This window comes from Trichosurus vulpecula, chromosome 1, assembly GCF_011100635.1.
Source record: "Trichosurus vulpecula isolate mTriVul1 chromosome 1, mTriVul1.pri, whole genome shotgun sequence".
NCBI lineage: Eukaryota > Metazoa > Chordata > Mammalia > Diprotodontia > Phalangeridae > Trichosurus > Trichosurus vulpecula.
The window spans coordinates 414,941,149-414,956,719 of NC_050573.1; the positions used below are offsets into that span (position 1 = coordinate 414,941,149).

Here is a 15,571-nt window from a genome sequence, read left to right on the forward strand (position 1 = left end):
TGAGATTTGGCAGTTGATTATGTGTGGGGAGTGAGGGAAAGTGAGAAGTCAAGAGTGAGAATGAAGCAATGAACCTTACTGACTAGAAGGTTGGTATTGTCCTTGACAAAAATGAGAATCAATTTAGGAGAAGAGATAATGAGTTATGTTTTCCAGATAATAAACTTGAAGTATAGAACATAAAATTCAAAATGTGAAATAGGCAGATAAGGACAGTGCCTAGAGCTCAAAAGAGAGAGTAGGGCTAGGTATATAGATCTGTGAATCAGCTACATAGAGATACTAATTGAGCCCATGACTATGGATGAGTTTGTCAAGATTAAGGATGTGCAGAGAGTGTACATTCATACATTCACAATTAGAAGGCAAAGCAAGGATGATGATCCAGGAAAGGGGGTGGAAGAAGACTGGTGAGAGAGGTAGGATAAGAATTAAGAAAGGTCGTAGATGGTGGCTGTAAAGCAGAGATTGGAATGAACTCCCCACCACGTCCCTCCAAAAACCTATAAAAATGGCTCTGAACAAATTCTACAACTGCAGAACACACAAAATGGGAGAGGGAAGCAGGGAATCCAGCCCAGGACAGCCTGGATGGTCACTGGATGAGGTCTATCACGCACAGAGTGGAGGGGAGTGGAGCTCAGCTTGGGAGGCAGCAGGACCAGCCAAACCAGGAGCCAGGCAGAACAGGCTCTAGCACCCTGATTCAGTGAGCTGCAGCAGTTACGAGACTTCTCAACCCACAAACACCAAAGACAACAGAGAAGGTTAGTGGGAAAAGCTGTGGGGGACAGAGTTCACAGTTGGGCAACTGCCCCAAGGGCAGCAGGGGAGGTGAAGCTACAGAACTACAGCTGCAGTTACTTCTGGCCCCAGGCCCACATGGTGGGAGGAATTTAGTGGTGGATCAGAGCAGGAGTGAAGAGCCTGCTAAAGATTTGCATCAGGTCCAGGTTGGTGGTTCTTGAGGAAGGAGGAGTGCTGGGGTGGCAGAGCAGGCTATATAGAAATAGCTCTGAAATCAATGGCACATCCCCTCAAGCTTGGAACAAAGTACTCTTAGCTCTACAAGCAGTCATACCCCAACAAAAAACTCAAGGGTCAAGTAAGTTGGCTGGGAATATGGCCAGGCAGCAAAAAAACACCCAGATTCAGTCTCAGACTTCGGAATCTTTCTTTGGTGACAAAGAAGACCAAAACATACAGCCTAAAGAAGTCAACAAAGTGCAAGAGCCTACACCAAAAGCCTCCAAGAAAAACATGAACTGGTCCCAGGACATGGAAGAGCTCAAAAAGGAGTTGGAAAAGCAAGTTAGAGAAGTAGAGGAAAAATTGGGATGAGAAGTGAGAATGATGCAAGGAAACCATGAAAAACAAGTCAAGGACTTGCTAAAGGAGACCCAAAAAAATACTGAAAAAAATATTGAAGAAAACAATACTTTGAAAAATAGACTAACTCAAATGTCAAAAGAGCTCCAAAAAGCCAATGAGGAGAAGAATGCCTTGAAAGGCAGAATTAGCCAAATGGAAAAGGAGGTCCAAAAGACCACTGAAGAAAATACTACTTTAAAAATTAGATTGGAGCAAGTGGAAGCTAGTGACTTTAGGAGAAATCAAGATATAAAACAGAACCAAAGGAATGAAAAATTGGAAGACAATGTGAAATATGTCATTGGAAAAACCACTGACCTGGAAAATAGATCCAGGAGAGATAATTTAAAAATTATTGGACTCCCTGAAAGCCATGATCAAAAAAAGAGCCTAGATATCATCACGATCTACGACAAGGAGAATTGCCCTGATATTCTAGAGCCAGAGGGTAAAATATAAATTGAAAGAATCCACAGATCGCCTCCTCAAATAGATCCAAAAAGAAAACTCCTAGGAACATTGTTGCCAAATTCCCGAGCTCCCAGGTCAAGGAGAAAATATTGCAAGCAGCCAGAAAGAAACAATTTGAATATTGTGGAAAAACAATCAGGATAACACAGGATCTGGCAGCTTCCACATTAAGGGACTGAAGGCCTTGGAACACTATATTCCAGAGGTCAATGGAGCTAGGATTAAAACCTAGAATCACCTACCCAGCAAAACTGAGTATCATGCTCCAAGGAAAAATATGGATTTTCAATAAAATAGAGGACTTTCAAGCTTTCTCAGTGAAAAGACCAGAGCTGAATGGAAAATTTGACTTTCAAACACAAGAATCAAGAGAAGCATGAAAAGGTAAACAAGAAAGAGAAATCATAAGGGACTTACTAAAGTTGAACTGTTTTGTTTACATTCCTACATAGAAAGATGATGTGTATGATTCATGAGACCTCAATAACATAGTAGCTGAAAGGTATATGCATATATGTATGTGTATACATATATATACATATGTGTGTGTCTATGCAGGTATATATGTAGGTATACACACACACACACACACACAAAGGGCACAGGGTGAGTTGAATATGAAGGGATATCTAAAAAAATAAAATCAATTTAAGGGATAAGAGAGGAATATATTGAGAGAGGGAGATAGGGAGAGACAGAATGGGGTAAATTATCTTGCATAAAAGTGGCAAGAAAAAGTGGTTCTGTAGGAAGGGAAGAGGGGGCAGGTGAGGGGGAATTAATAAATCTTGCTCTCATTGGATTTGACCTGAGGAGGGAATACCATACACACTCAATTGGGTATCTTACCCCACAGGAAAGAAGGAGGAAGAAGATAAAAAAGGGGGGATGATAGAAGGGAGGGCCGATGGGGGGAGGAGGTAATCAAAAACAAACACTTTCGAAAAGGGACAGGGTCAAGGGAGAAAATTCAATAAAAGGGGATAGGTTAGGAAGGAGCAAAACATAGTTAATCTTTTCCCAACATGAGTATTGTGGAAGGGTTTTACGTAATGATACGCATGTGGCCTATGTTGAATTGCTTGCCTTCTTAGAGAGGGTGGGTGGGGAGGGAAGAGGGGAGAGAATTTGGAACTCAAAGTTTTAAAAACAGACATTCAAAAAACAACAACAACAAAAAAAGTTTTTGCATGCAACTAGGAAATAAGATACACAGGCAATGGGGCATAGAAATTTATCTTGCCCTACAAGAGAAGACGGGAAAGGCGGATGGGAGGGGAGTGGGGTGACAGATGGGAGGGCTGACTGGCGAACGGGGCAACCAGAATATATGCCATCTTGGAGTCGGGTGAGGGTAGAAATGGGGAAAAATTTGTAATTCGAACTTTTGTGAAAATCAATGCTGAAAACTAAATATATTAAATAAATTTAAAAAAAAGAATTAAGAAAGGTCAGTGTCACAAAAACCCAGAGAGGAGAGTGCATCCAAGTTATAAAATCCTGCCCAAGCCAGATCACAGTATTTCTTCCTTCTTTTCTCAGGCTAAGAAGAGACTGCTCTTTAAGTCACCATTCTTCATCATATGATATTGCCATTATAGTGCACAGCATTTTCCTGGTTCTATGCACTTCACTTTGCATCAGCTCATGTAAGGCTTTCCAGGTTTTCTTTTTTTCTGAAATCATCCTGCTTGTCATTTCTAAAAGCACAATAATATTCCATCACAATCATAATACCATAACTTAGGGACAGCTAGGTGGTGCAGTGAGTAGAGCACTGGCCCTAGAGTCAGGAGGACCTAAGTTCAAATCTGGCCTCAGACACTTGACACATGTACTAGCTGTGTGACCTTGGGCAAGTCACTTGACCCCAATTGCCCTACCAAAAAAAAAATAATAATACCGTAACTTGTTTAGCCATTCCCCAATTGATGGGCATCCCTTTGATTTTCAATTTTTAGCCACTACAAAAAGAGCTGCTATAAATATTTTTGTACAAATAGATCCTTTCTCTACCCTTTTTATTATAGCTCTTGGCTATAGACTTAACAGTGGTATTTCTGGATCAGAATCTGCACAGTTTTATAGGTCTTTTTACGTAGTTTTGAATTGCTCTCCAGAATGGTTGGATCTGTTCACAACTCCATCAACAATGCATTACTATCCCAGTTTTCCCATATCCCCTCCAATATGTATCACTTTCCTTTTTATATCATATTAGCCATACTGACAGGCATGAGATAATAACTCAAAGTTGTTTTAATTTACATTTCTTTAATCAATAGTGAATTAGAACATATTTTTCTTATGACAATAGCTTTTATTTCTTCATGTAAAGTTTCTGTTGATATCCTGAGACCATTAATCACCTGGGGAATGACTTGTATTCTTATAAATTTGATGTAGTTTTCTACATATTTGAGAAATGAGGATTTTATCATATACATTTCTTGAAAAAAATCCCATTTTCTGCTATCCTTTTAATTTAGGTTGCACTGGTTTTGTTTGTGCAAAAACTTTAAAATTTTGTATAATCAAAATTATTTATTTTATATTTTGTAATGCTCTCTATACATTCTTTGGTCCTAAGGTCTTCCCTTATCCATAGATCTGACAAACAAAGTAGTCCATGCTCTCCTAATTTGCTTATGGTATCCCCCTTTTTGTATAAATCATGTACCCATTTTGACATTATCTTGGTATATGATGTGAGATGTTGTTCTATATCTAGCTTCTGCCATATTATTTTCCAGTTTTCCCAGCGGTTTTTCTCAAATAGCCATTTCAACATCTTTGCCAAGAAAACTGCAACTCAGACATGACTTAAAAGTGACTGAACAATGAGCATAAATATATATATGCTCATAAATATATATGTGTATATGTGTATGTTATTCATGCATGTATATACAAATAAAACATAGACTTCTAGAAGGGTTCATGCTTCCAAAGAGCATTTATGAGGTTCAATGGGGTACTCACTAGAATATTGACTTACTCAGACCAATGCAGTGGCTGTGTGTGGAGAAGATGGTATGGGTGTAAGCCATATTATGGAAGCAGAATTTACAAGATTTGGCATTGGATTAGATATGATGGGTGAGGGAAAGGGATGAGGCAAATATGACTATAGAGTTTCAAGATTCTGTGACTAATAGGATGGTGACAGCTTCAGCGGAAGTAATGAAGTAATCAAAGATGAGCACAGTTTGGGGGAAGGGATGATGAGTTTAGTTTGGGACAGATTGAGTTTGTGATGGCAGCAGGACATCCAAAGGCAATTAAATATGCAAGCCTGGACCTTTGTGGGAATGAACAAATCTGGAAATATTAATCTGGGAGTGATATACAAAGAGGTAGAAATTGAAACTACTGGAACTGATGTCATTTTCAAGGTAGAGATACAGCATACTTTAATGAAAAGAGCACTGAATTTACAGGAATTGAATTCAGTTATTATGTATGAGAACCTTAGACTGTCCACATACTCCTAGGGCATCCTGGGACAAATAATTGAAGCTCTTTTGACCTAAGTTTCATGATCTGTAAAATGAAGGCACTGAAAGTCCCTTTCTACCTCCTAATTTTGATCTTTCAAATAACAATTAAGAAAAAAAAAAGAAGAGAGCTCAAAAGAGAGCCTTAGGGACAGCCATACTGAGGAAGAAGCCAGTGATTTCTAGATTTAGATTAGCAGCCCTAATCTCTCTCCTGCTTCAGCAACTAATTTTTTGGACATCTTAAAATGGGTGTCTTGTACATAATTCAAATTCAATATGTCCAAAACTCAACTCATTTTCCCTCAAACCCTCCTGTCTTCCAAATTTTCCTGTTATTGTTGAGGGTACCAGTATTTTTCCAATTACCCACACTCCCAAATTTGGTGTCATTCTCGACTTTTCACTCTCCTTCACCCCACATATATATCCAAGCTGTTTTCAAATTGGGTAGTTTCTTCCTTCACATTATCTTTCATAAATATCCCCTTCTCTCTAATCATATAGCCATCATCCTAATATAGGCCCCCATCCCTTCTCCCCTGGGCTACTCTAACAGTCTTCTAATTGACATCCCTGTCTCCTGTTGTTCCCCACTCTAATCCACCATACATCCTCCTGCCAAAGTGAATTTCACCAAAGTGTAATTCACTCCCATATTCAATAAACTCTAGTGGCTTCCTACTACCTATAAGATCAAATATAAAATCTCCTATTTGGAATTTAAGCCCTTTACCATATGGCCCCTTTTCTTCCTTTAAAGTAATGTTACCCTTTACTGTCCTTGATATACTCTACAATCCAACTGTACTTGTGTACTTGCTGTTCCTCACTTAAGGTACTCCACCTTCCATTTCCAGACATTTGTACCGTCTGTTCCTCATGTCTGGAATGCCCTCTCCTCAGCTCAGCATCCTAGTTTCCCTGGCTTCCTTCAAGATTCAGCTTAAAAAGGCTTTTCCTGCTCCCTCAAAAAAGTCCTAAACTTATAAAAGCCAAGGCCTTCATTTATCACATTAAAAATATACGATTAATAGATGTTAACGAACCCTTTATTAATTATAGAACCATAGATACATTTGTGGAATTTTTTTTCCTAACAGTTCAAGATAGAAAGAAGGAAGGAAGGAAGGAAGGAAGGAAGGAAAGAAGGAAGAAAAGAAGCATTTATTAAGTGACTACTAGGTACTAAGCACTGTGTTAACCTCTTTACAAATATACATATTTGTATTTACATATATTTACATATATAATTTACATATATAATGTATGTATATATACATATGCACAATGAATATATACATATGTATACACATATTATACATGTACACATATATACATATATCCCAATTACATATAGAAAAAAATTATTACATTTTGAAAATTTTGAGTTCCAAATTCTCTCCTTCCTTCTCACTCTCCCCCACCCCTCAAGAAGGGAAGAAACATGATATTGTTTATACAGGTGAAGTTATGCAAAACATAGTTCCATATTAGTAATGTAGCAAAAGAAAATATACACAAAATAAGAAAAAGGAAAGGAAAGAAAAAATATGTCAATTTGTACTCGGAGTTCATAATTTCTTAATCTGTGGAGAAATAATATTTTTCATCATGGGTCCTTTGCAACTGTCTTGAATCATTGTCTTGACCAGAGCAGTTAAGCCTTTCACAGTTGATCATCCTTACAATATTGCTGTTACTGTGTAAAATGTTCTCCTGGCTCTCTGCTGACTTCACTTCGTATCAGTTCATATAAGACTTACCTGCATTTTTCTGAAACCATCCTTCTGGCCATTTCTTATAACACAATAGTATTCCATTGCTATCATGTACCACAACTTGTTCAGCCATTCCCCAATTGATGAGCATCCCCTCAAATTCTAATTTTTACAACCACAAAAAAGAGCTACTGTAAATTCTTTTGTACAGATAGACTCCCTTCCCTTTTCTTTGATTTCTTTCACATACAGAAGTCATAGTGGCACTACTGGTATTACTAGGTCAAAAGGCACATACGATTTTATAGCCCTTTGGAAGTAGTTCCAAATTGTTCTTCAGAATGGTTGGAGCCACTGTTATTTTCAGTAGAGATATTTCCAACAGAGTAAGATAGTGCCTCTAGATAACGTTGAGGATTTTCTGTTGTTGTAAAGAGAAACAAAAGGAAGTGAATTCACAGAGGACAAATAATATTCATGGATGATGCTCAAAATTCACTGAGAGAATTTTTCTTGTCTAGGTATCCAGCTACTTCAGGGTATGATAAGTAGCTAAGAAGATAAGTTGTCATGTTAGTCACTGTCCCATAAGAGAAAAAAAGAGACTTATGAAGCTACTGCCTACAGTCTCCTGACTATGTCTCATGCTGTTTTTATACTTTTTTTAACTTCAAGGATGGTTTTAAAGGCTTTACCTCACCAATCTCCACAACATCTCAAAGTTGGAAGAAAATAGCAACATTATCCATATTTCCTAATTTTGGAAACAGAAGCACAGACAAGGTTAGGTGAATTAAAGGAGGATATGATAATCTACTGATTTCCCAGATGCTTTCTATTAGACCATTCCATCTTTTGCCTTCAGCATCAATGAAAACACATCTGTGAGAAAGCGTTGAAACAGAATGCACAGTAGAACTCTTTTGTGGAAGATACTCTGGACTTGAGGTCAATATGATTGGTTTTAAACAAAGCTCTTATATTTACTAGATTTGTGATCATGGGGAGTCAATCTCTTCTGAGTCTCCATTGCCTTGTTGTTGTTGTTTGTCCTTCATTCTCAAACAGGACCACGACATCAGGAAGATGATGCTACGATGGGCAAGAGAATTGGATATGTGAGGGAGGGCTATGCAAGGTCACCATCCTCACTTTGTCCTCCTGTGCCATCTGTAGAATATTTAAAATGGAAATAGCTTTATTATCTAGATTATCTAGTCCAAATTGATTATATTACAGAAGTGATTTGACAAATGTCACATGATTAGTAAAGAGTGAAGTAGGGACTCAAACCTCGACTTTCTGCCTCCTGCTTTCAGTGGTCTTTCCAACAATACCATATTGCCTATAAATTAAATTCCTTCAGAAAAAAGGGAGCAGAGTGGGAAAGACATCTTGTTCCCTACTTTTATTTTCTTCTTTTAAAGTTTTGTTTGTTTGCTTGTTTTTGTTTATTTTTTGCTTAGGGGAGGCTAACTACCCAGTTGGCATACTTACACACACTTTTAGACTGTTGAATTAGCATCAATATTCTTGTAGGAGGTTATTCAGTATAGCTGAAAGAACATTGGAACTGTAAATAAAAGACACCAGGGTTCTGGTTCTGCTACCAGATAACTATGGGCAAGTCATTTAACCTTTGTGCTTATCACTTTATCATCTTTATGAAAAGAGGATTGGGCCAGATGACTTCTAAAACCCATTTTAGCTTGTTGTTCCCTGTCTTTTCTCTAAGGACCATCAAAAGCAAATCCATACTAATGCTACCGCTTAATGCTATTTTAAAAATTAACTGAGTTTGGTGCTAACCAAGTTTTTGAGTCCTTACAAAATTAGGATGAGGATGGAAATCATTTGGATGATAACCTAGTTCCTATATACTTTAGTTGTATTTTTTGATATTTGGAACAGCATATTTATATCCTTAAGATGTAAGTACCTTTTGTTTAAAATGCCAATACCTTTTCTTAAAAAAATCATCAAAGACTACATTTTTTTTCAAAACAAGAGGTAGTATAAAGTCTTGAATCTATATACATATCCTTATTTTCTGTGACAAACAATCATTTCCTTGACTAGAAATTTTTGCTTCTCTCCAAGAAATTCAATTCTTTAGGGAGGTGCTGACAGGTACATTTGAGGGACTTTGAAAGGTTCCCAAGTTGTTTTTACCCCCTTCATCTTCAAGTATATTTACTCCAGATGCCATGATAAGCACAAGCAAAGATAACACCCAACTTGTTTTCTGGAAGATTTAGATGTGAGCTACTATCAGGAACACTTTTGTGAGAAAATTACTTATCACTTGTTTTGAATGAAAATAAATATCAAGTGCCAAGTGAATAGGGAAAAGATTAGCAGTAGAGCAAGAACATAAAGGTGTTCCTTGGGACACATAGGACTGAAATCTGTTATGTCCAGAAGGAAACAGGAACTTAGAAAATTCCATGTAGATGTCTGTTTAAATCTGTAATATTAATGCTTTAATCTTTTGGCTGCAAATTTAATTATTTTTAAAAATGCCAAATAACATATTGTGGGAACTGGGGACATATTGAACTCAATTATAAATTCAGAAAAAAAATATTAAGCAAAAGATGTTTAGTCCATTCAAAGCAATGTGTGTCTACTTTAAACATTTTAATATTTTTGATTGCATTTTAAATGTAATCACCTGGAAGCTATGACTTTTAGTCCTCTTGAAAAGAATGGATTAAGACTGAATAAAGAAGAGGCTTCTCCATCTTGCTTCACTAGGCATTTTACTTTTCACCTGAAGGGGCCACCTTCTAGTATGCTGAACAATGGTTTCTACATGGTTATTAAGTCCTATGGACAACAAAATAATAGACCCAGGGATTTCACTTAGGACTTTCATTGGCTCATTAAGTCTTGGGGTTTTCTTATGGAAAGTCAAACAGGCTGTATTTTTCTTACAATAGGCAATAGGTCTACTGTGTTGGATAAAGGAACTTTCACAAACATCAAGTTGCAATTTTGATTTTTTAAAACAATTTTTGTCCTGAAGAAAAGGGCCCTGGATATTGTCTAAGAGCTAGAAAGTGACTATGTAAAAGGCCACAGTGAAGGAAGAGAGGTAGAACGGGGGAAGGGATGGGCAAGAGAAAGGAAAAAAAAGAAAACAAAATTGTTGGTTTTTAAGGACTAATGACTCTGTTAGGGAAAGAGAGAAAGAAGAAAACTTTGCACTCCATACTAAGGGAAAAAAACTAGAAAGATAGGAAAATTAAGGAAAAGGCTAAACTCAAATTAGCAGGAAAAAATAGGTACTCATATATATAAAATCTGCATACATACATGTATATCAACACACATGTTATATGAATACATATACATATTTTCATTTATACATACAGATGGACATATAAGCATATATAGCCTTAGCTCACAAAAACTTTTGGGACACCCTGTATATATATAAAATCCCCTTAATATATGAGACTGACCACCATTTAATAAAGAATTTTCAAGTCTTGTAAAAATGAATCATGTACATACTCCAGGTTTCACTGAGTGCCTCACTTTTTAACCAAGACAATGGAGATTTTAGAGGATACTTTGAAACTAATTAAAGGGCAAGCCCCCTCAGAATGAAGCCTTAAGAGAAATGGATTCTTGTTGTTTTTGTTGTTCTTTAAGTATCAGACCAATTACCATATGTCCTTAGGAGAGAGAGAGCTTCACTGGCACTCCTTTCACACCCAAGTTCATCAATTGAGAAATCAATGAGCCTATAAAGAAATTCGCAGAGGACAGAGAGAAGTCCAGCTGACAGAGAGGCAAAGTGTCACTAACCCTCCATGAAAAGCAAACAATCAAGGAAATGTTAGTGGGAAAACAAACTTGCCCTGCTCCTAGTCTGCAAACAGCAGGCAGTTGGGCAGCCACAAGGGGCAGCTCCGCTGATAATGAGGAAACAACAGAGCTGATTATTCCCAGGGCAAGCACAGAAAGCTTCAAAGTTTGCAGATAACATGTAATCACTCCCATTCAGAATGCCATGTTGACTTCTCCTGATTCTCATTTAAGTCTTATCTCTGAAAAGGTATAATTTTCAAATAATATAATCACACCTGCTTCAAAAGCTCACATTTAATTCTTTTGGTCACAGCAGAATGAAATAACTGCAGTATCAACAGCTATTTCAAAGTCAGTAAAACAAACTTTGGTGACTGATAAAGGTTAGTCATTGCAAGAATGTGGTATGTAGGCAGAGTAGATTAAACTCAGTTCTCCTGTTCTGATATGTACAGTAAGCAAAGCTGAGGAGAGGGGAGGGAGACTCCACAAAGCAAGGAACAGGATGTATCTGTGATTTTGATACTTCATATTTAGCCAGGAATATTTTTTAGTTATTCAAAAAAGCAGCCAAATCAAATGAACAAACCAGAAGACTGGGTGTGGAAGGATGGAAGTGGTGCAATGTTAATGATCCCTAGGGAGTTGTGAAGCAGAGTGAAAAGAGCCCTAGTGTGGGAGGCAAAGGAGGTGGTGTAAGTCCAAATCTTTCCTATTACTGTTCTTGGGAAAGTCAAACCTCAGTGGTGCTCAGTTTTCCCATCTGTAAAGTAAGAGATTTAGACCAGATGGGCTCTGAGGTCCATCCTAGTTCTTTCTGTCTGCATGTGTCCTCCTCCAACCTCTTTTCTTTTTCAAATGGGGAAATGGAGAAATAAAAGTAAAGTGATTTTTCAAGGTCATACAGAATAGAACAATATCTCTATGTAATTGACTTGTAAACTTTTACAGGTTTACAAGCTCATACCTACCTCAAGTTTCCACCTAGCTTGGAAAATTAATGTCCAAATTCCCATCATTATATTATTAGATATCTTTACCTGAAAGTCCCTTAGATACCTCAAACATGTGTCAAAAACATAAAATATATTTATTAAATTAAATTAAAATATTAAAATTTCATCCTTCATCTTAAAATCTCATCCTTCATCCAGACCCTATTTCTGTTGTCATTAATACTAATGCTATTAAGATTATTAAGATTCATTAAGCATTCATTTATTAGTATAATACTTCACATTTTTAAAGTTCTTTAAGTTTTACAAAATGCTTTACCTACCTACCTTTGATCCTCAGAACAGTGTGAGATATTATTATTGCTATAACAAAAATGAGAGAAGATCGGAGAGGTTATGTGAATTAACTTCTATTAATGTTATATGAGGTTATGTGAATAACTGAGTCACAAAGCTAGTGTCTAATTTCAAGTCAATCCAATTAAAAGGCCAAGTATTCTATCCTCTATGCTATACCACCTCATAGTTGGATACTGGAAAACTAGAAAACAAATCTTATGTTTTTAAGCTCAAGGCTCTTTCCACCGATACCTGTCTCATTAGTTTTATCACCTTTGTCACCTCATGATTCGAGATTGACCAAATGATTTATGAGAATGGCCAAATTGGATAGATGATAGCAGCCTCTTTTGTTCATCTACAGGGTTTCATAGTGGGAACCATTTGTACTTTTCCTACCAAAAATGTTGACATCTCTACAGCAATGAAACATGCTAGGTGTTTTGTTTCTTTTTGTTTTTATAGTAAGACAGAACCCTATTCTCCTTTGAAACATACAATAGATTCTTCCTCACCTACTATGGTAAAATTATACACATAGATATATGAGATCTATACCTATATCTATCTATCTATATTTATATGTAAACATATCCATATTTTTATTTATATATTAATTCATGTTTAGATCTGCTTATAGATATCTATAAATTTATATAATTGATAGAGACATATCTCTCAATTAATGAGAAAAATAAATTAAAAGATTAACCTAATAAATGAAAGCACAATATAATATTTCCATATGCTCTTTAGGCTTAACTGGTTACTTGTGCTATCTTTCCTTCTACTTAGTGTCAAACCTCCAATGAGTGGTCTATTTTTTTCCTTTTTTTCCCCCTTCACAACTTCTCTATAAACCTCATAGACTCTGGCTTCTGTCCCATTATTCTGCTGAAACTATACTCTCTGAGGTCATCATTATTACAAAATCAATTGATTTTTACTCAATACTCACTATCCTGGATGAGTCTACAATATTTGACACAGGCATTCCCTTACTTTCTTTATGAAAGTCTTTTCTGCCTTTGATTTTTTTTGGCAACATTGATATCTCCTAGCTCACCTTCTACTCTTCTACTTTGCTAATTTACTTAATTATACCTATCATCAGAGATTCTGTTCTAGGCCCTTTGTTCTTTTCTCTATAGGTATAGTCTCACAGGGGAACTCAAAAAATGTTTTTGTGGCTTTTTAAAATATGGTTTTGTCTACATTTAGAGCAAGATAATAAATGGCTACCATGCTCACCTGAGAAAGATGGGAATCTGTTTAAAATTTCTCTGGAAGATGGTGAGTAAGGCAGGTACTCCCCTGAACCTTCCCAAGTTCCCCTCCAAAAAATGTTAAAATAGCACCTCAAAACCAATTCTGGAGTGACAGAACTAATAAATGGATGAAGTGAAAAAATTTTCTATAGGAAAACAACTGAAAAGATTGGCAGGAAAGTTTTATCTCACTGAGGTGAGAATAGAATGCAATCCAGCACAAGCCATGCCACAGCAAGCCAGCAACCACCCTTAGGAGTTGCTGAATGAGTGGCTTTCATGACTCTCAAACCACAGATTGTAAGGGTTTCAGAAGGAGATTACATGGGACCATTTACTGGCACTGAGAGTATTACATTGCATTTCCCTTGGTTCTGGGTCACAATACTAGGGCGAGAAGGAACAATAGGTGGAAAAAAGATCTGGTCATTGTCAAGGTGGAAGAGTGCTCGTGGGCACTCATATGCCAGAGGATAGACCAGGAGAGGAGTGACTACACATTGTCTCCTTAGAACATAACTCTGAAAACAGCAGCATAAAAAATCTAAAGGGGCTGACGGTTCCCTTTCCACCCAAGAATCAGAGCCCAACTTTAACATGAAATTAAAAATCAAGAAATAAGCTGGAAAAATGAGCAAACCTCAAGAATAAAAAAAAAAAAACCTGACCTTAACAAATTTTTATGGTTACAGACAAGATCAAAACACAAACTCAGAAGAAGACAATGAAATTAAAGAAGATATATACAAAGCCTCAAACAAAAAATGTGGATTGATCTCAGGCCCTAGGAAAACTCAAAAAAGATTTTTAAAAGTAAAAGAAGCAGACGTCGATATCCCTTACCTCCCTTGCAGTCTGTGGCTGGGGGTGTTAGAGGCCCGGTGGCGCGTGGGAGCCTTGTGTCTCTACCAACTGACCCCGCCACGGCTTCTGCTTCCTCCCTGGGGTTAGCCAAGTGCCATGAAGCCAGGATTCAGGCCCCAGAGGAAGGAGGGGTCGGGGTGGGTTTGGAGGGCACGGAAGAGGTGGTGACCGAGGGTGCCAAGGAGGCTTTGGGGGCTGAGGAGGTTTTGGGGGATGTGGTCGTTGAGGCTTTGGAGATCATGGTGGCCGAGGATGGGACCGAGGAGGGTTCCGGTCACCGGGTAGTCGAGGCACAGGTACCCCAGAGCTGAGGCTGGGGCTATAGAAGAGGTTTCCAAGGTGGAAAGAAGGTCATTGTGGAGCCTCATCAATATGAAGGAGTTGTAATTTGTCGAGAAAAAGAAGATGCTCTGGTCACAAAGAACATGGTGCCCAGGGAGTCAGTCTATGGTGAGAAGAGAATCACTGTGGAGGAAGGTGAGGTGAAGTTGGGGTATAGTGCTTGGAATCTCTTCCGATCAAAGCTGGCCTGGCCATCCTGTGTAGAGTGGCTCAGATCTACATCCCACCTGGGTTCCAAGTCCTCTGCTCGGGAGCAGCATCAGGCACTACTGTCTCTTGTGTCTCTTGATATTGTGGGCCCTAGAGATCTATTCTATGTGGTCAAGTTTTCTCATCGATCTGGCCGAGACCTTATCAACGTGGCCAAGAAGAAGGCAGACACCATTCCCGTCCTTGAGGATGCACGACAACCAGACAAATACCCAATGCCCATCGGAATGATGATTTTTGCCGATGTGGTCCAGCCAGACCAGCACCAAATTGTGGCGCTCAATGCACACAACTTATGGCACGAAGGCGAACACTTTGTAATCTCCCGTGAGGGCAACTGCATAGACTCCACAGCCTCCCTTGAGGCTGTGTTTGCCTCTGAAGTCAAAAAAATGCAGCAGGAAAACATGAAGCCACAGGAACAGCTCACCTTGGAGCCCTATGAAAGGTTAAGCAGTGGTGGTGGGCTGGTTCAGGCGGCTCCCCCAAGCAGAAGGAAGTAGCTGCCAAGTAGCTGTCACCTCTCCATTTCCCAACCCGCCCGGTCCCGTCTTTCTACTCCAGCTGTTTTGTGTCAGATCTTTGTATTTTCTATTAAAGGTGTGACACCCCCCCCCAAAAAAAAAGTAAGAGAGGCAGAGGAAAAATTAGAAAAAGGAATGAAAATATTGCAAGAAAATAACAGTTAAAAAAAAGAATTGACAGTTTGGTAT

The 15,571-nt window shown here is 38.0% G+C and overlaps 1 pseudogene; it reads left to right on the forward strand.

The window, feature by feature from the left end:
* Positions 1-294: 294 nt before the first annotated feature.
* LOC118839219 lies at positions 295-15,361 on the forward strand (annotated as a pseudogene).
* The last annotated feature ends 210 nt before the right edge of the window (positions 15,362-15,571 follow it).